The sequence below is a fragment of the Phyllobates terribilis genome, unplaced genomic scaffold (genome assembly GCF_046119375.1).
Source record: "Phyllobates terribilis strain yellow unplaced genomic scaffold, ASM4611937v1 Scaffold_2348__1_contigs__length_138815, whole genome shotgun sequence".
Lineage (NCBI taxonomy): Eukaryota > Metazoa > Chordata > Amphibia > Anura > Dendrobatidae > Phyllobates > Phyllobates terribilis.
The window spans coordinates 34,073-50,112 of record NW_027365106.1 but is presented as its reverse complement, the minus strand read 5'-3'; the positions used below and the strand labels follow the sequence as shown (position 1 = coordinate 50,112).

The 16,040-nt window shown below is 45.6% G+C and overlaps 5 non-coding genes and 3 pseudogenes across 5 annotated transcripts; all 8 read right to left on the bottom strand.

Annotated features, from left to right (window-relative positions):
* Positions 1-716: 716 nt before the first annotated feature.
* On the bottom strand, positions 717-906 carry LOC141246221 (U2 spliceosomal RNA). The gene has a single exon (XR_012309835.1). It is a non-coding gene; the product is annotated as a U2 spliceosomal RNA (small nuclear RNA).
* A 787-nt stretch (positions 907-1,693) lies between these two features.
* LOC141246171 (U2 spliceosomal RNA) lies at positions 1,694-1,785 on the bottom strand (annotated as a pseudogene).
* A 1,115-nt stretch (positions 1,786-2,900) lies between these two features.
* Positions 2,901-3,091, bottom strand: LOC141246176 (U2 spliceosomal RNA). The gene has a single exon (XR_012309793.1). It is a non-coding gene; the product is annotated as a U2 spliceosomal RNA (small nuclear RNA).
* A 1,115-nt stretch (positions 3,092-4,206) lies between these two features.
* On the bottom strand, positions 4,207-4,397 carry LOC141246175 (U2 spliceosomal RNA). The gene has a single exon (XR_012309792.1). It is a non-coding gene; the product is annotated as a U2 spliceosomal RNA (small nuclear RNA).
* Positions 4,398-5,512: 1,115 nt separating this feature from the next.
* On the bottom strand, positions 5,513-5,702 carry LOC141246220 (U2 spliceosomal RNA). Its single transcript, XR_012309834.1, has one exon. It is a non-coding gene; the product is annotated as a U2 spliceosomal RNA (small nuclear RNA).
* Positions 5,703-6,489: 787 nt separating this feature from the next.
* Positions 6,490-6,581, bottom strand: LOC141246170 (U2 spliceosomal RNA; annotated as a pseudogene).
* Positions 6,582-7,696: 1,115 nt separating this feature from the next.
* Positions 7,697-7,887, bottom strand: LOC141246174 (U2 spliceosomal RNA). Its single transcript, XR_012309791.1, has one exon. It is a non-coding gene; the product is annotated as a U2 spliceosomal RNA (small nuclear RNA).
* A 1,115-nt stretch (positions 7,888-9,002) lies between these two features.
* On the bottom strand, positions 9,003-9,212 carry LOC141246223 (U2 spliceosomal RNA; annotated as a pseudogene).
* Between the last annotated feature and the right edge of the window lie 6,828 nt (positions 9,213-16,040).

Here is a 16,040-nt window from a genome sequence, read left to right as displayed (position 1 = left end):
GAGCCTATTATGACACGCGCAGCCAGCGTTCCATTGCCACATTCCATCTACTGCAGGCAGGATACCTGGCTGGCTGAATGTCGCTGAGAAGCTCACAGAGACCGCCATAAGCAACAGTTTAACAGAATGCCACAGACTAATCAACCAAACTTTTTGGGTTGGGTTCTCTTTTATAGTCTGCAGGCATTAAATGAAAGAAGTCAGTGTTCCAGCAGAAGGAGACAACGTTTCAGAAAAGGCATTGTAGCAAACCAAAAAAGAAATTTTAAGTGCAGCAGAGTAACCAGCGCACATACCTGTTAGCTCAGGTGAGTTTAAAAGGCTGCTGTTGATAACAAGGGCATTTGCTAAATAGATGGTGTGTGTGCAACAATATACTGAAAGGTCAATTATATTGTGCAGCTTATCTCACCACCTGTAGTTATTTAGGTGAAAGCTCCAAAATGCTTGCCTAATATGTCTGTTTATCCAAAAGGAAGTAAAAAGGGAGAGCTAGAAAGATAGCATTGCATCACATTACATGGCAATGCAATGCACAGTTGCTGAAGTTGAACCAAAATGAGCTTGTAATCTGGCTTCTGCAACTTTGAACATGAAAAATCCAATGAGGAGAAGAAAAGCAGAGCCAAAGAGTCCATCCCAATATCCGACAAACAAGCAAAATGAACAAAAAACATTGAATTCAATTCTTTCTGATTTTAGAAACTGCATTAAAGAAGGGGTGCACCGGTCCTGGAGATACTGCAATACCAGGTCAATGCGTGGAGTGGACAGAGCAAGCTCTTTTTCCATCTCCCTGTTCTAAAAATCCATTTAATATATGGTCCCCAGATAGGGGACGTATCAGATATTAAACTGATAAGAACAGATTTTTTTTTTTTTTTTTTTGAAAGCCCGAAATCGTGTACAAAACCCGAGTGCGCTTAAAAAAGTGACAAGTGCCACAAAAAAAGTGCACTAGGATGCTGGTCTTCTTGAAACCCTCTCCAAAAGGAGAAGGGTCCCCCAAACCATTCCCCGTCCCTCCGAGCCAAAAGGCCACAGCGAGGAACAGGGACAAAAAGCCACCTCCAGCCGAAGCCAGAGGCGACCCAATCTTACCCCCAGCACCTGCCCGAGTTCTCACCCGAGCAAGGCACTGGGAGCCAAAGACTGTGCTCCCCTCCCGGAAGAGGGGAGCCAACAACGCTCTCCTCCCGAAAGAGGAGAGCCAGGGGGGTTCAGGGGGGAGCGGAACCTGATGGCCACACACTCCCCCCCTAGACCTGCCAAGAGAGGAACCCGTAAGGGAACCGCATCCCGACAAAATCCTAGTAGGACGTGACACACGTGAATAAGTGGACACACAGTGACAAAGAAATTAAATAAATAGTGAATGTTTCACAGTATAATACTGCCCGGACCTTCGACCGGGAATTGAAAAATTCCCCATCCTAAGGCCAGAAGGCCCGGAATAAGGGTGTGTGCGAAGAAAGAAAATTTGAAGTGCTTGTGCAAATGTGCCATAAACTCAAGTGGGGTTCCCAATCCCAGTGAGTTAAGGCACCCCAGGGTCACCACTCCTGGGGCACTTCACACTTCGGGCTTTCGATCTTCCCCGGCCCAATGGCGTCGATCCTGGGGGGCCATGCTTTCCACCATATGACTATATTAGCCACCTGGCGTACTAACAAGCGCCTAAACCCCAGTGTGCATAATGTATCAATCTACTAGGGCGGCCAACATCCAAAACCGCCTTTTCGAAAGATACTACACTTGATCTTAGCCAAAAGGCCGAGAAGCGATAACCAGAATTGGTTTCAAACTACGGAGCCACCCAAGGATCCTAAAAAGTCCATTTGTGGAGATGAGCTCCTGGACTCCCGTTAAGAAGACATGTTGTCAACCTCTAGATCCCTTACATGCCTGCACTTTTCGGCTTGCTGCTGCTGCAATCCACGCGTTTTAGATCTGCATAACTCCACCTCTTTAAACACAGCACCTTCACCCCCTGCTGTTCCCACCCGCCTCAACACCGTTGGAAGGGAGGAGAACCAATTAAGGCGGGGGGTGGGGTGGAACGAGCAGCTGTCTACCCTTAGCAGGAGGGCTCCTGATTACATACCTCTCCTGCTGCTGCTGCTGCTGGCTGTCCAGCAGCAGACTGAAGGTGGCTGCTGCTGTGCACAGGTATATAAAGGCTCAGAGCCTATTATGACACGCGCAGCCAGCGTTCCATTGCCACATTCCATCTACTGCAGGCAGGATACCTGGCTGGCTGAATGTCGCTGAGAAGCTCACAGAGACCGCCATAAGCAACAGTTTAACAGAATGCCACAGACTAATCAACCAAACTTTTTGGGTTGGGTTCTCTTTTATAGTCTGCAGGCATTAAATGAAAGAAGTCAGTGTTCCAGCAGAAGGAGACAACGTTTCAGAAAAGGCATTGTAGCAAACCAAAAAAGAAATTTTAAGCGCAGCAGAGTAACCAGCGCACATACCTGTTAGCTCAGGTGAGTTTAAAAGGCTGCTGTTGATAACAAGGGCATTTGCTAAATAGATGGTGTGTGTGCAACAATATACTGAAAGGTCAATTATATTGTGCAGCTTATCTCACCACCTGTAGTTATTTAGGTGAAAGCTCCAAAATGCTTGCCTAATATGTCTGTTTATCCAAAAGGAAGTAAAAAGGGAGAGCTAGAAAGATAGCATTGCATCACATTACATGGCAATGCAATGCACAGTTGCTGAAGTTGAACCAAAATGAGCTTGTAATCTGGCTTCTGCAACTTTGAACATGAAAAATCCAATGAGGAGAAGAAAAGCAGAGCCAAAGAGTCCATCCCAAAATCCGACAAACAAGCAAAATGAACAAAAAACATTGAATTCAATTCTTTCTGATTTTAGAAACTGCATTAAAGAAGGGGTGCACCGGTCCTGGAGATACTGCAATACCAGGTCAATGCGTGGAGTGGACAGAGCAAGCTCTTTTTCCATCTCCCTGTTCTAAAAATCCATTTAATATATGGTCCCCAGATAGGGGACGTATCAGATATTAAACTGATAAGAACAGATACTACACTTGATCTTAGCCAAAAGGCCGAGAAGCGATAACCAGAATTGGTTTCAAACTACGGAGCCACCCAAGGATCCTAAAAAGTCCATTTGTGGAGATGAGCTCCTGGACTCCCGTTAAGAAGACATGTTGTCAACCTCTAGATCCCTTACATGCCTGCACTTTTCGGCTTGCTGCTGCTGCAATCCACGCGTTTTAGATCTGCATAACTCCACCTCTTTAAACACAGCACCTTCACCCCCTGCTGTTCCCACCCACCTCAACACCGTTGGAAGGGAGGAGAACCAATTAAGGCGGGGGGTGGGGTGGAACGAGCAGCTGTCTACCCTTAGCAGGAGGGCTCCTGATTACATACCTCTCCTGCTGCTGCTGCTGCTGGCTGTCCAGCAGCAGACTGAAGGTGGCTGCTGCTGTGCACAGGTATATAAAGGCTCAGAGCCTATTATGACACGCGCAGCCAGCGTTCCATTGCCACATTCCATCTACTGCAGGCAGGATACCTGGCTGGCTGAATGTCGCTGAGAAGCTCACAGAGACCGCCATAAGCAACAGTTTAACAGAATGCCACAGACTAATCAACCAAACTTTTTGGGTTGGGTTCTCTTTTATAGTCTGCAGGCATTAAATGAAAGAAGTCAGTGTTCCAGCAGAAGGAGACAACGTTTCAGAAAAGGCATTGTAGCAAACCAAAAAAGAAATTTTAAGCGCAGCAGAGTAACCAGCGCACATACCTGTTAGCTCAGGTGAGTTTAAAAGGCTGCTGTTGATAACAAGGGCATTTGCTAAATAGATGGTGTGTGTGCAACAATATACTGAAAGGTCAATTATATTGTGCAGCTTATCTCACCACCTGTAGTTATTTAGGTGAAAGCTCCAAAATGCTTGCCTAATATGTCTGTTTATCCAAAAGGAAGTAAAAAGGGAGAGCTAGAAAGATAGCATTGCATCACATTACATGGCAATGCAATGCACTTTTGCTGAAGTTGAACCAAAATGAGCTTGTAATCTGGCTTCTGCAACTTTGAACATGAAAAATCCAATGAGGAGAAGAAAAGCAGAGCCAAAGAGTCCATCCCAAAATCCGACAAACAAGCAAAATGAACAAAAAACATTGAATTCAATTCTTTCTGATTTTAGAAACTGCATTAAAGAAGGGGTGCACCGGTCCTGGAGATACTGCAATACCAGGTCAATGCGTGGAGTGGACAGAGCAAGCTCTTTTTCCATCTCCCTGTTCTAAAAATCCATTTAATATATGGTCCCCAGATAGGGGACGTATCAGATATTAAACTGATAAGAACAGATACTACACTTGATCTTAGCCAAAAGGCCGAGAAGCGATAACCAGAATTGGTTTCAAACTACGGAGCCACCCAAGGATCCTAAAAAGTCCATTTGTGGAGATGAGCTCCTGGACTCCCGTTAAGAAGACATGTTGTCAACCTCTAGATCCCTTACATGCCTGCACTTTTCGGCTTGCTGCTGCTGCAATCCACGCGTTTTAGATCTGCATAACTCCACCTCTTTAAACACAGCACCTTCACCCCCTGCTGTTCCCACCCGCCTCAACACCGTTGGAAGGGAGGAGAACCAATTAAGGCGGGGGGTGGGGTGGAACGAGCAGCTGTCTACCCTTAGCAGGAGGGCTCCTGATTACATACCTCTCCTGCTGCTGCTGCTGCTGGCTGTCCAGCAGCAGACTGAAGGTGGCTGCTGCTGTGCACAGGTATATAAAGGCTCAGAGCCTATTATGACACGCGCAGCCAGCGTTCCATTGCCACATTCCATCTACTGCAGGCAGGATACCTGGCTGGCTGAATGTCGCTGAGAAGCTCACAGAGACCGCCATAAGCAACAGTTTAACAGAATGCCACAGACTAATCAACCAAACTTTTTGGGTTGGGTTCTCTTTTATAGTCTGCAGGCATTAAATGAAAGAAGTCAGTGTTCCAGCAGAAGGAGACAACGTTTCAGAAAAGGCATTGTAGCAAACCAAAAAAGAAATTTTAAGCGCAGCAGAGTAACCAGCGCACATACCTGTTAGCTCAGGTGAGTTTAAAAGGCTGCTGTTGATAACAAGGGCATTTGCTAAATAGATGTTGTGTGTGCAACAATATACTGAAAGGTCAATTATATTGTGCAGCTTATCTCACCACCTGTAGTTATTTAGGTGAAAGCTCCAAAATGCTTGCCTAATATGTCTGTTTATCCAAAAGGAAGTAAAAAGGGAGAGCTAGAAAGATAGCATTGCATCACATTACATGGCAATGCAATGCACAGTTGCTGAAGTTGAACCAAAATGAGCTTGTAATCTGGCTTCTGCAACTTTGAACATGAAAAATCCAATGAGGAGAAGAAAAGCAGAGCCAAAGAGTCCATCCCAAAATCCGACAAACAAGCAAAATGAACAAAAAACATTGAATTCAATTCTTTCTGATTTTAGAAACTGCATTAAAGAAGGGGTGCACCGGTCCTGGAGATACTGCAATACCAGGTCAATGCGTGGAGTGGACAGAGCAAGCTCTTTTTCCATCTCCCTGTTCTAAAAATCCATTTAATATATGGTCCCCAGATAGGGGACGTATCAGATATTAAACTGATAAGAACAGATTTTTTTTTTTTTTTTTTTGAAAGCCCGAAATCGTGTACAAAACCCGAGTGCGCTTAAAAAAGTGACAAGTGCCACAAAAAAAGTGCACTAGGATGCTGGTCTTCTTGAAACCCTCTCCAAAAGGAGAAGGGTCCCCCAAACCATTCCCCGTCCCTCCGAGCCAAAAGGCCACAGCGAGGAACAGGGACAAAAAGCCACCTCCAGCCGAAGCCAGAGGCGACCCAATCTTACCCCCAGCACCTGCCCGAGTTCTCACCCGAGCAAGGCACTGGGAGCCAAAGACTGTGCTCCCCTCCCGGAAGAGGGGAGCCAACAACGCTCTCCTCCCGAAAGAGGAGAGCCAGGGGGGTTCAGGGGGGAGCGGAACCTGATGGCCACACACTCCCCCCCTAGACCTGCCAAGAGAGGAACCCGTAAGGGAACCGCATCCCGACAAAATCCTAGTAGGACGTGACACACGTGAATAAGTGGACACACAGTGACAAAGAAATTAAATAAATAGTGAAGGTTTCACAGTATAAAACTGCCCGGACCTTCGACCGGGAAATGAAAAATTCCCCATCCTAAGGCCAGAAGGCCCGGAATAAGGGTGTGTGCGAAGAAAGAAAATTTGAAGTGCTTGAGCAAATGTGCCATAAACTCAAGTGGGGTTCCCAATCCCAGTGAGTTAAGGCACCCCAGGGTCACCACTCCTGGGGCACTTCACACTTCGGGCTTTCGATCTTCCCCGGCCCAATGGCGTCGATCCTGGGGGGCCATGCTTTCCACCATATGACTATATTAGCCACCTGGCGTACTAACAAGCGCCTAAACCCCAGTGTGCATAATGTATCAATCTACTAGGGCGGCCAACATCCAAAACCGCCTTTTCGAAAGATACTACACTTGATCTTAGCCAAAAGGCCGAGAAGCGATAACCAGAATTGGTTTCAAACTACGGAGCCACCCAAGGATCCTAAAAAGTCCATTTGTGGAGATGAGCTCCTGGACTCCCGTTAAGAAGACATGTTGTCAACCTCTAGATCCCTTACATGCCTGCACTTTTCGGCTTGCTGCTGCTGCAATCCACGCGTTTTAGATCTGCATAACTCCACCTCTTTAAACACAGCACCTTCACCCCCTGCTGTTCCCACCCGCCTCAACACCGTTGGAAGGGAGGAGAACCAATTAAGGCGGGGGGTGGGGTGGAACGAGCAGCTGTCTACCCTTAGCAGGAGGGCTCCTGATTACATACCTCTCCTGCTGCTGCTGCTGCTGGCTGTCCAGCAGCAGACTGAAGGTGGCTGCTGCTGTGCACAGGTATATAAAGGCTCAGAGCCTATTATGACACGCGCAGCCAGCGTTCCATTGCCACATTCCATCTACTGCAGGCAGGATACCTGGCTGGCTGAATGTCGCTGAGAAGCTCACAGAGACCGCCATAAGCAACAGTTTAACAGAATGCCACAGACTAATCAACCAAACTTTTTGGGTTGGGTTCTCTTTTATAGTCTGCAGGCATTAAATGAAAGAAGTCAGTGTTCCAGCAGAAGGAGACAACGTTTCAGAAAAGGCATTGTAGCAAACCAAAAAAGAAATTTTAAGCGCAGCAGAGTAACCAGCGCACATACCTGTTAGCTCAGGTGAGTTTAAAAGGCTGCTGTTGATAACAAGGGCATTTGCTAAATAGATGGTGTGTGTGCAACAATATACTGAAAGGTCAATTATATTGTGCAGCTTATCTCACCACCTGTAGTTATTTAGGTGAAAGCTCCAAAATGCTTGCCTAATATGTCTGTTTATCCAAAAGGAAGTAAAAAGGGAGAGCTAGAAAGATAGCATTGCATCACATTACATGGCAATGCAATGCACAGTTGCTGAAGTTGAACCAAAATGAGCTTGTAATCTGGCTTCTGCAACTTTGAACTTGAAAAATCCAATGAGGAGAAGAAAAGCAGAGCCAAAGAGTCCATCCCAAAATCCGACAAACAAGCAAAATGAACAAAAAACATTGAATTCAATTCTTTCTGATTTTAGAAACTGCATTAAAGAAGGGGTGCACCGGTCCTGGAGATACTGCAATACCAGGTCAATGCGTGGAGTGGACAGAGCAAGCTCTTTTTCCATCTCCCTGTTCTAAAAATCCATTTAATATATGGTCCCCAGATAGGGGACGTATCAGATATTAAACTGATAAGAACAGATACTACACTTGATCTTAGCCAAAAGGCCGAGAAGCGATAACCAGAATTGGTTTCAAACTACGGAGCCACCCAAGGATCCTAAAAAGTCCATTTGTGGAGATGAGCTCCTGGACTCCCGTTAAGAAGACATGTTGTCAACCTCTAGATCCCTTACATGCCTGCACTTTTCGGCTTGCTGCTGCTGCAATCCACGCGTTTTAGATCTGCATAACTTCACCTCTTTAAACACAGCACCTTCACCCCCTGCTGTTCCCACCCGCCTCAACACCGTTGGAAGGGAGGAGAACCAATTAAGGCGGGGGGTGGGGTGGAACGAGCAGCTGTCTACCCTTAGCAGGAGGGCTCCTGATTACATACCTCTCCTGCTGCTGCTGCTGCTGGCTGTCCAGCAGCAGACTGAAGGTGGCTGCTGCTGTGCACAGGTATATAAAGGCTCAGAGCCTATTATGACACGCGCAGCCAGCGTTCCATTGCCACATTCCATCTACTGCAGGCAGGATACCTGGCTGGCTGAATGTCGCTGAGAAGCTCACAGAGACCGCCATAAGCAACAGTTTAACAGAATGCCACAGACTAATCAACCAAACTTTTTGGGTTGGGTTCTCTTTTATAGTCTGCAGGCATTAAATGAAAGAAGTCAGTGTTCCAGCAGAAGGAGACAACGTTTCAGAAAAGGCATTGTAGCAAACCAAAAAAGAAATTTTAAGCGCAGCAGAGTAACCAGCGCACATACCTGTTAGCTCAGGTGAGTTTAAAAGGCTGCTGTTGATAACAAGGGCATTTGCTAAATAGATGGTGTGTGTGCAACAATATACTGAAAGGTCAATTATATTGTGCAGCTTATCTCACCACCTGTAGTTATTTAGGTGAAAGCTCCAAAATGCTTGCCTAATATGTCTGTTTATCCAAAAGGAAGTAAAAAGGGAGAGCTAGAAAGATAGCATTGCATCACATTACATGGCAATGCAATGCACTTTTGCTGAAGTTGAACCAAAATGAGCTTGTAATCTGGCTTCTGCAACTTTGAACATGAAAAATCCAATGAGGAGAAGAAAAGCAGAGCCAAAGAGTCCATCCCAAAATCCGACAAACAAGCAAAATGAACAAAAAACATTGAATTCAATTCTTTCTGATTTTAGAAACTGCATTAAAGAAGGGGTGCACCGGTCCTGGAGATACTGCAATACCAGGTCAATGCGTGGAGTGGACAGAGCAAGCTCTTTTTCCATCTCCCTGTTCTAAAAATCCATTTAATATATGGTCCCCAGATAGGGGACGTATCAGATATTAAACTGATAAGAACAGATTTTTTTTTTTTTTTTTTTTTTTAAACCATTCAGTTTAGTTTTTTAGCAAACAGTATGAATTTCTCCAAAATTTGCTACTTAAAACTTCTCATCATCATGGTTCTATTTATTTAGCAGTAGTATAAGACGAAATATAATCACAAGGGAACATCCTTTACGTAACACAAATGCAGAAACTTCAAGGAATCACAAAGAAAAAAATCACTGGTATTTGATAAGGTAATGCCACTTTTTAAATTTCCAAATCCCTTCGGCATCTGTGCCACCACCGCCTCTGCTGTCCAACTTATATATCAGGTATAGTCTTGAAAGAATAAGTCTAACACATTCATTCACTGATAAAGATTTCCTTTTGAAAAGTCCAAGGTTCCTTGCATCCCACAAACTCTCCATCACACAAGCCATTATCAACCATAAAATTCTATCTTTAGACCGACTACACGCACCAATTCCAAACATCGCCACACGCCAATCCACAAAATTCACGCCTGCTAAACCCTTACACAATCCACCTACACACTTCCACACACTGTACGCGTACTCACAATCCCACATAACATGCCTGACAGTCTCACAACCACCACATCCCACTCTCGGACACACATCTGTTCTTATCAACTCTCTTTTCTTCTGCACTTCTCTCACAGGTAAAATATTATGTAAAGTCATCCACACAACATCCTTCTGTTTGTTTGACATCCCATACGTATCTAACTTCTTCCATGCATCTGAAACCTCATTCCCTCTCAACCCAACAATATTACACTCTACCTCATTTGCACTCATTCTTTTCACCACATTCTTGGTCATTCTAAAATCATTCATTCCCACACTCAACAAATCATGCTTTCTCACAAATTTCTCAATCACCTCATACCAAACAGGACACTTAAAGGCCACAGGCACACTCGCATCTCTCTTCCTCCAGCATAACCCATACAACATCCATCCAGCAGAATAATTAGCCATAAAAGCACCTTTATTGCCTTTACCCAGCAAAATAACCACAGTCTTAATATAATTAAGGCCTAAAAAAACTTCAATATTGGGAAAGGCCAGCCCACCATGCTGACAAGCCTTAAAAAGGCTCTCCCGCTTCAACTTCTCCATCTTACTACACCACAGGAATGTGAATACCAACTTCTCTATTCTCTTAATTTTCCTGTAAGGAGAAGGAAAAACAGTCGCCACATAAAGCAGGATAGGGAGAATCACTGCTTTGATAATTAACACCTTACCACGCAGAGTCAATTCTCTCATTCGCCAAAAATTCAATTTACGTTCAACCCGCATACCACACTCTTCCCAACTTTCATTCCCTTTTAAGTCATCATTAAATAATACGCCCAAAATCTTGATTGCACCCTCTTCACACTTTACACCATCCATACGAATACTACTATCTCCAAAACATTTAAAACTACATTTATTCCAATTTACCCTAAAACCAGACGCACCAACAAAAAAATCCAAAAGCAATTTAATTCTACGCAAAGAAGCCATACTTTCACTCACAACCACAACATCATCCATATAACCTAACACTTTCACATGCTTACCACCACTACCAGGCACCAACAAACCTCTCATCATTTTATCCCGTCTAATCAAACATAACAATGGTTCTATTACACATACAAATAAGACGGGGGACATAGGACACCCCTGCCTTACTCCTGACCTAATCTTCACTTTGTCACACAGCCACCCATTAACCAAGAACTCACTTGACACACAATCATACAATGATTTTACACAATTCACAAATTCTCTAGGAAACCCCATTCTTTCCAGTACTTTAAACAAAAACACATGCGAAACCCTGTCAAACGCCTTCTCAAAATCAATAGCTAAAGTCATACATTTCTGCTTTCTATCCTTGCAATCCCCAATCATATCTCTCAACAATAACAAGTTATCACTCATACTTCTTCCAGGCACTGCACATACTTGGTCCTCCTCCACAACACTACCAATCACTTCACGCATACGATTTGCCAGTAACTTACTGTAGACCTTATAATCCGAATTCAGCAGTGTTATTGGTCTCCAGTTTTCCAAACGTTTCCTCTCACCCTTTTTATACACAAGCACAACCACTCCTTCTTTCATTGATTCACACAACCTACCATTCACCCACATATACTTACATACCTCAGTCAAATCTGTTCCCAAAACTTCCCATGCTTTCACATACAACTCTACAGGTATACCATCTTTCCCAGGAGTCTTACTCTTTTTAGCACTCCACACCACATTCTTCACTTCATCCAGAACTACATCCTCACACAATAGATCACGCTCCTCAGAATCAAGTTTTTTCTCCACACCATTCAGAACATATGACACAAGCCCAGAGTCAATCCATTTCTCATCATACAACTTGCTATAAAACCTATTCACTTCTTTCAGCACATCCTCACCCATACAGTTGGTTCCACTTTCATTCACAACTTCATTCATATCAGTCTTCCTACCATTCATTTTTTTAAAAAAGAACCTCGTACACTTCTCATTTTTCTCCAGGTGCTCAATTTTAGTACGATATATAATTTCCTTTCCTTTCTCATCCAACACACGCTTCAATTCATTCTTAGCCTCAGTAAGTTGATCAGACATCTCCAAACCACTTGCAACACACTTTCTCAACCAGTCAATCCGTCTATTAAGGTCATTAAACCTATTCCTATATCTGGCAGCTTTTCTATAGCCCCACTTTTTGAAGAAAGTTTTAAATTGCACTTTCACCCAGTCCCACCAGTCAAGAACACACACAAAATCCTTCTTACGCATTCTCCATCTTTCATACTTTACATTAAACTCATTCATCACCTCATCATCCTCTAACAGCCTTGCATTCAACTTCCATACCCCACCGCCATACACTTGGTCACCATTCGCACAAAACACGCCTCTCAAACATTCATGGTCCGAAAAAGGTACCTTTTGTTGAGAAAAATCCAAACATACCATATTTTTAGAAAATAACATTAAATCAATTCTGGAATGAATCTCACCACGGTCAGCATGGTATGTCGGCGGTGGTGGCATGCCAAGAACAACAACTGCTGCATCTAAAAAGGAAAAATCACAAATTAAATGGGACAATTTCTTTCCTGTTATGTCACACTTTCCTTCTGTGACACAATTAACGTCCCCAACAAAAATAGTGGGAGATTTCCCTGGAAGAAAAAAACTTAATTTTTCAAGAAGAGCAAGCCGCTCTTCCTTCCCTGTAGGGCAATATAAATTAATAATTCTGACCCGCCACCCTCTATAACTCAAAAATGCAATTAAACATCGGCCCACCTCCACCACAATATAACTATCAATAGAGATTTCTTTATTCCCAACTAATATCCCCACCCCATCATTTTTATTATGATTAGACCCTGACCAGATATGCTGTCCGTAAGGCCAGTCTTTGTCACAAGGAGCATCCTGAATCCCACACTCCTGAAGGCAAAAAACATCAGCACCTAAATGTTTCAGGTAGTCCAGAACAGTTGTTCTTCTGATTTTAGATCTGATCTGCCTTACATTTAGGCACACTACATCCCAACCAGATTGGCAAGACATTAATTAATGAAAAGAAATACATGACTCAATGTTGATCACACCATACTCATCCATTATCATCAGACTGGGAAAGCACCCCAAAGGTGTTGATGCTCTTAGGGATGCCAAGGTAAGGAGCATCAGGGGAGAAGACATCCTGCGGGTAAATGCGGTCACTTGCAGGACTGTCGCACCCTCCGCTGGCAGGTGAGTACTCTCGTCTGGGTTTTTTATTGGCCAGTTCAGGAGTATCATCATCATCAAAAGACCTCCCAGAAGTAAAGTCTCCTTGGCCACCATCCCTGGCCACCTCTTCGTCTGTAGCACCCCAGGACAATGCAGGGGTTCGAGCTAGAGACACATCCATGTCACCCTCACCACATATTTCGGACTGATGAGGGAGGTCCACATCCAACTCGGAGATCTCCATACCTGGCCCAGCAGGGGCCGGAGGGTCCAACAGGTTCTGGGCCTCACCCACCAGATCTTCAACCTCAGGGGGCTCCGTCTCAGCATTGATCTCTGCAGTAGTCACCTGTGGGGTAACAGCAGGGACAGTAGGCTTACCTTTGGTCACTTCGGAGAAGGACCTAGGCTTGACTTTAGCCTTACAATCCCGAATCACATGTCCTTCCTCCCCGCAGGCATCACATACCACCGGGTTGGAACAATCCTTCGCCAGATGACCGTACTTGTTGCACTTTCTACAGTTTGGCAATTGCTTGCAGAAATCCTGGATATGCCCGAACATGTTGCATCTCCTGCAGAACAATGGCGCCTCGGGAAAAAACAGATATCCAGAGTCTCTTCCAATTGTAAAGTTCAGGGGAGGATAGTGAATACCTCCAGGACCATGAGGGTCTATCCCAAACCTCACAAAGTATTTATACTTCCCAGTCCACAGCCCTTCTCCATTTAAGATTTTATGGGAGAATTGCACAAAAATGCAGTGTCTTCTCAGGAATGCAGTGATATCATCCCGGGAGATAAAGGGGTTGTGCATGAATATTACCACCGGGATATCCCCCTTAGAGTAGAGTACAGTGAAGATAAGTCCATCCAGCTGAGGGTGCTCTGAAAGGACTTGAAGAGTTTTGAAAAGGTTTTGGCAAGCCGCCATAGAAGAAAGCACCAAGACGTACCTATGCTCCCTTCTGAACTCCTGCAAACAGATGATCTCCGACTTCTGGATCTTCAGGATTTCATAGAAAATGGCGTTGACCAGGTATGACAACGAGAAATGGTCCTTCTTCTCCTCAGAGACGTCGATACGGAAAGCATTCTTGACCCGGGGATCCCCGGTCCCAGCAAAACGAAGCTTGACACCCATGGTCGCTTCAGGAATCGCCTTCTCGTTTCCTCCTCACTCTCCCCCTATAGCAGCATCCAGCTTAAGCCACCGAAGTGGCGATGCTGGAAGGCCGAGGGCTAGTACACAAGGAACCTCTTGTCCAAACACTAGGTCTGAGCCAAAAGGCCGAGAAGCGATAACCAGAATTGGTTTCAAACTACGGAGCCACCCAAGGATCCTAAAAAGTCCATTTGTGGAGATGAGCTCCTGGACTCCCGTTAAGAAGACATGTTGTCAACCTCTAGATCCCTTACATGCCTGCACTTTTCGGCTTGCTGCTGCTGCAATCCACGCGTTTTAGATCTGCATAACTCCACCTCTTTAAACACAGCACCTTCACCCCCTGCTGTTCCCACCCGCCTCAACACCGTTGGAAGGGAGGAGAACCAATTAAGGCGGGGGGTGGGGTGGAACGAGCAGCTGTCTACCCTTAGCAGGAGGGCTCCTGATTACATACCTCTCCTGCTGCTGCTGCTGCTGGCTGTCCAGCAGCAGACTGAAGGTGGCTGCTGCTGTGCACAGGTATATAAAGGCTCAGAGCCTATTATGACACGCGCAGCCAGCGTTCCATTGCCACATTCCATCTACTGCAGGCAGGATACCTGGCTGGCTGAATGTCGCTGAGAAGCTCACAGAGACCGCCATAAGCAACAGTTTAACAGAATGCCACAGACTAATCAACCAAACTTTTTGGGTTGGGTTCTCTTTTATAGTCTGCAGGCATTAAATGAAAGAAGTCAGTGTTCCAGCAGAAGGAGACAACGTTTCAGAAAAGGCATTGTAGCAAACCAAAAAAGAAATTTTAAGCGCAGCAGAGTAACCAGCGCACATACCTGTTAGCTCAGGTGAGTTTAAAAGGCTGCTGTTGATAACAAGGGCATTTGCTAAATAGATGGTGTGTGTGCAACAATATACTGAAAGGTCAATTATATTGTGCAGCTTATCTCACCACCTGTAGTTATTTAGGTGAAAGTGACGCACCCCCTGGGACATATTCCTTTTTGAGGGGAATACCCGGCACCGGATCAGATGGGGGGTTGTAGTCTCCGAGCGGCTGTGACCCGGCCCGTGCCCAGGGCGTCAAACTCAGTGTTGTGTGGCAGTCTTACAGATCTTATTAAGAGTTCTTTTGTGTCGACTACGCCACCCGTTGTGATGCGGTCACTGTGGCCGCCGCTGCAGCAGGGTCCGCTGAGGCTGATGGTGGGTGCGCAGCTTGGTGGGATAACCCCCAACGGGAGGGGTATAGCCTCAGGGGGGACAGGTGTAGAGGATGGGGGTTGTGGTAGTGCAGTGCAGACGGCAATGAAGACAGAGTCGGGTTGTGCAGTTAAGGGTGTTTACTTACTGCAGATGTTGTACTGGTCACTCCAGCTTTGAGTGACCACCCGAGCCGTGCTGCGTCCACCAGGTCCTGGATCCAGCCAACCCCCAAACAAGTCCGGAGCGTGGCCCTGAGCTCTCCTTCTGTCCCGTTCTCTGGCCGTCCCCACCAGTGATCCACCTAGGTCCAGCTCCCTCGGGCCTTCTGTTGGGACACCCTTGGCCTTGGGTTCCCTGACCCTTCATGTGGTGTGCCTTCAAGGTGGATGTGATGGGTGACCGTGACAAAGGCTGCCCACGGTCTCCGGTCTCTGGCTGGGGAGTGTTTTTACCCCCACCAGCTTGGGTTCCGGTACCCTGTGCCGACTCCTCACCCGGTGCTTTAATTTGGGTTCTTGGGTCCTCTCTGCTGTTTCCCCCCTCTGGGTCTTTCTCTCTCTTCTCCTCTCTCACTCTGGGTCCTTCTTCTCCTCTGCTCCTGACTTGTTCTCTGCATCTGACCCTGATCTTAGTTGGTGCCCACCTTATATACACCCTCTATGTGTGAGCTCAGGTGACCAGCACCCAATGAGCTCCTAACTTTACCCAGGCTGCTCCCCCTATCTGCCCCTACACTACTTGGGATGTACCACCCCCCTCCCACTCCAGCCAG